General features: G+C 37.7%; 1 protein-coding gene and 1 long non-coding RNA gene across 2 annotated transcripts in view; one reads left to right on the forward strand and one right to left on the reverse strand.

The window, feature by feature from the left end:
* Positions 1-2,337: 2,337 nt before the first annotated feature.
* On the reverse strand, positions 2,338-4,642 carry LOC105529092. The gene is made up of 2 exons (XR_001004452.1): positions 4,208-4,642; positions 2,338-3,777 (listed from the first exon to the last, which is right to left on the reverse strand). It is a non-coding gene; the product is annotated as an uncharacterized LOC105529092 (long non-coding RNA).
* RAD21 (RAD21 homolog (S. pombe)) overlaps positions 4,312-4,642 on the forward strand; it is a 30,687-nt gene continuing 30,356 nt past the window's right edge. The window contains exon 1 of the mRNA XM_011966145.1: positions 4,312-4,571. The gene's annotated coding sequence lies outside the window, so the exon portion shown is untranslated. The remainder of the gene's footprint in view (positions 4,572-4,642) is intronic.

The raw sequence follows: 4,642 nt of genomic DNA on the forward strand, positions 1-4,642 counted from the left end.
ACTAATTTTGACAAATGCACATTCCAGGGAGAAGAGATACTGCAGCTAACTCCTGCAATACGAAATTTAACTTGACATTTTAATACAAGGAGATTGATGACTATGTTGATAAGTGGAGACTCCAAGCCAGAATAAAACATACACCTTGTTCAAAAGAATCACATTCGGCAGTTTAGGGGATTAGGATTGTATGTGAAGAAACGATATCAAAATCTACAAATGGGAAGGTGGGCTCAGAGTTGAGAGCTCTGAGTAAGAATAAATAGTTCAAGAGAAAAGAAATGTAGTACTTTGGGAGGTAACTTGGGGTAGGAGAACAGCATGTAAGAGAGAGACGGAGAGAGAGGAGAGAGAGAAGACAGAGAGAGAGAGAGAGAGAGAATAATTTTCAAATATAGACATGAAACAGGATATAGTTAGAATGGGGCATTTAGAGTATGCTGGTGTTTACTGATGTTCTTATAAATTGAATATCTGATAAATATTTCCCATACCTTGCTGGATATCTTATCACTCAGAAAGCAGATAAAACTAGAGTAATAGCTGCCATTTGTTAACTACTCAGTTCCAAGCACTATACTAAGCACTTTGTGTATGTGATCCAATTGAATTATTTCAACCATCATGACAAGTATTATCCTCATTTTATAAATAAAGAAATCAAAGCTCAGACATTAATTGTACATGTTAAAACAGCTGGGAGGTAGAAGAGAAGAATTTGAACCCAAAGCCCATGTTCATAACCATCCCCCAAAAGTGAAAAAAAAAAAGTCGTAAGAAAAAGGTAAGCCTGTTGATTTAAATATTAGAATCAGACTTGCTGCTAGAAATGAGGAAAAGAGAATTGTTTTTATTCAAATACAGAGGAGAAACATATGGTTCCAGGAACAAAAACTCTAAAAGCTAATGTAATATAAGAGAGACAGGAAGTACCAATGCATATTCACCTGGCCGTCGTTTGAAGCTAAGATTGATTTAAACTGAAATTTAATATGAACAACAACATCTTCACCATGCAACATGGTTGTGTGATTCTTCACCTGACAGGAGACTTTTCCCACATGACTAGTTTTGAGGTCATTTAGCAGCTGATACACTTAAATTATTTTGAAGTGAAGGATTAAATTGTTCACTGACAGAAATCTAATTTCTGTTGCAAGGAGTTTAATTGTCAATGAGCGTGTATTTTTTTTTTCTTTCTTGAGATGATGCAACAACTGCCACTGTTGAGTTTGCTAAAAGCCACACCAGCAGGAAGGATTTAAGTGCTTTGAGCGTCTAATCTATATTGGTCGAGGGAAAGCATGTTTAAAATGTTAAAAGTGCTTGTACCCTTTCACTCTCCAGCTTGGGATTTTAACAACTAGCCTTAATGCCAACTTCTTAAAGTCTCCATTAAAAAACACACCAAAAGAACCTAACATATTTGGCTAACTAAAACAGGAATTCACTTGATGAAGCTTTGAGCTCTGGCCAGTATGGCCACTTAGCTAATGGATTCCAGCCAGTGAGACTAACCTTGCCCCAACCCCAAAACAGTTGACCCACTGTGAGTGGAGCACAAGACTGTACACTTTCTTATCCACCCCCTATAGCAGCATAAGAAGGGTAAAAGTGAGTTGTTCTGTGTGTCATTAAAACCCTGGAAGTGTCCAGAAGTAGTGGTTGCTGACAATGAAGAGTATGTGGACTTAAATGTCTGCATTTCCTGTGTTTTACTTTAAAATGAAAATACATTCAGAAACTGGACACAAAATTTCTTTTTAAAAAACGTTTTTTATTATTATGGATTCATAATAGTTGTACACAATTATAAGGTACATCTAACATTTCAATACAAGCATACAATGTGTGACAAATCAGTCCAGAAGTAGTGGTTGCTGACAGTGAAGAATATATAGACTTAAATGTTTGTTTTTCTTGTGTGTTTTACTTTAAAATGAAAATACATTCAGAAACTGGACACAAAATTTCTTTTTAAAAAATGTTATTATTATGGATTCATAATAGTTGTACATAATTATAAGGTACATCTGATATTTCAATATAAGCATACAATGTGTAACAAATTATGGTAATTGAGGTATCCAACACCTCACGTATTTATCATTTCTTTGTGTTAGAAACATTCCAATTCCACTCTTTTCGTTATTTTGAAATACACAGTAAATTATTAACTATAGTTTCCCTATTGTGCTACCAAACACTAGATTTTATTCCTTCTAATTGTATTTTTGTACCAAATCTGAGGGGGCAGATTTTGTACTCATCTGCCCCCTCCCCACTACCCTTCCCAGGCTCTGGTAACCATCATTCTACCTTCTTTTTTTTTTTTAAGCTACCACATATTAGTGCGAACATTCACACTAATGTCTTTCTGTGCCTGGTTTATTTCACTTAATGTCTTCCAGGTCTATCCATGTGGCAGCAAATGAAAGAACTTTTTTCTTTTTTGTGGCTGAAAAATATTATCTTACGTATATGTACCACATTTTCTTTACCCATCTATCCACTGATAGACACGTTGATTCCATATCTTGACAATTGTGAATCTTGCTGCAATAAATGTGAGAGGCCAGATACCACTCTGATGTACTAATTTCCTTTTTTTTTTTTTTTTTTTTGTGTGTGTATTTCTGCAGGAGTGGGATTGCTGGCTCATATAGTGGCTCTATATTTAGGTTTTTGAGGAATCTCTATACTGTTCTTCACAGTGCTGTACATTCCTACCAACAGTGTACAAGTGTTCCTCTTTCTCCACATCTTTATCAGCATTCATTATTGCCTATCTTTTGGATAAAAGCCATTTCAACTAGGATGAGATTATACTTCATCCCAGTTTTGATTTGCATTTCTCTGATGATTAGTGATGTTAAGCATTTTTTTCATATACCTGTTGGCCATTTGTATGTCTTTTTTGAGAACTACCCATTCAGGTCTTTTGCTCATTTTTTAATTGGATTATTTTCCTATATTGTTTGAGCTCCTTATATATTCTGGCTATTAATCCTGTGATAGATGAGTAGTTTGCAAGTATTTTCTCCCACTTGATGGGTTGTCTCTTCACTTTGTTGTTTCCTTTGCTTTGCAGAAGGTTCTTAACTTGGCATGATACCATTTGCCAATTTTTGCCTTGCTTGCCTATGCTTTTAAGGTCTTACTAAGAAATATTTGGTTCTGAAGCATTTCCCTAACGTTTTCTTCCAGTAGTTTCAAATCTTAGATTCCAGTCTTTAAGCCATTTTGTTTTGATTTTTTTAATACGGCAAAAGATATTGATCTAGTTTCATTCTTCTACATATAATTATCTGGTTTTTCCAGAATAATTTTTGAAAGAGACTGTCCTTTTCCCAGTGTATGTTCTTGGCAGCTTTGTCAGAAATTAGTTGACTGTATATGTATTGATTTATTTATAGGTCCTCTCTTCTGTTCCGTTAGTCTATGTATCTGTTTTTATGCCAGCACCATGCTGTTTTGTTTACTATAACTTTGTAGTATAATTTGAAGTCAGGTAATATGATGCCTTCAGTTTTATTCTTTTGCTTAGGATTGCTTTGGCTATTCTGGGTCTTATTGTGGTTCCATATAAATTTCAGGATTTTTTTCCTCTTTCTGTGAAGAATGTCACTGATATTTTGATAGGGATTACATTTAATCTGTAGATTGCTCTGGGTAGTATGGCAGTTGTAACAATATTGATTCTTCCAACCCATGAACATGGAATATATTTCCCTTTTTGTGTGTCCTCTTCAATTTCTTTCATCACTGGAAAGATCTCTATAATAAAAACAAAAGTAAATTTCTTACAAGTAAGTCTTTTAAGATAAGAAATTTTAAGATTCCTCCCAAGCTATACTGAAAATTTCCAAAGAGCAGGTATTATCTCTGTTACATTAATCACTATATCCAGAGCCCAAAGTATAGCAAACAGAAGACCCTTTATAATATAGGTCGACTGAACAAATGAACCTCTATATTTTACGGAGTTAGTTTGAGGTTTTTATGTTATCTCATCCCTATAGAGCCATAAAATGAATTTTTTGGTGGGGGCACACAAAACTGCACCACGACAGCTTTTTTCTTTAAAACAAGCACAAGAATAAAGCTAAACGCAAATATTCGCCGCACTGGAAAGCACTCCGCGTGCGCTATCCCGCGCTATTGGCTAACACCGCAACTCTCAAAGACCCTGTCGCAAGATAATCACCTTTGCGCTTGCTCAGTTGCGGACTCTACAAACAGAGGGCGGGTTCCAAAGAAAAGGAAATAGTCATTGCGCCTGCGCCGCTCCTTCTGGGGCTTAGGCTGGCTGCGCAGGCGCACAGGTACCATTTTGACCGTAAACATCCTGCCGATTTGAACCGAGGATTTGGGCGGCAGGAAGAGCCGCGGCGTAACGGCAGCCATCTTGTTTGTTTGAGTGAATCGGAAAGGAGGCGCCGGCTGTGGCGGCGGCGGGAGCTGCTCCGAAGCTACACCTCGCTAGGGCTCCCCCCTTTCCCCGCCCCCTCCCCCGACCCTTTTCCCCTCCCCGGGCCACCCAGCCCGCCCAACTCCCAGCGGAGAGCAAGGTAAGAGACTCGGCCGACCCCTTCTTTTCCTCCAGCTCCCTCCCCCCACCCTTTCCCCGCCGCGCTGCCGT

Source organism: Mandrillus leucophaeus, unplaced genomic scaffold (genome assembly GCF_000951045.1).
Source record: "Mandrillus leucophaeus isolate KB7577 unplaced genomic scaffold, Mleu.le_1.0 Scaffold749, whole genome shotgun sequence".
In the NCBI taxonomy this organism is placed as follows: domain Eukaryota; kingdom Metazoa; phylum Chordata; class Mammalia; order Primates; family Cercopithecidae; genus Mandrillus; species Mandrillus leucophaeus.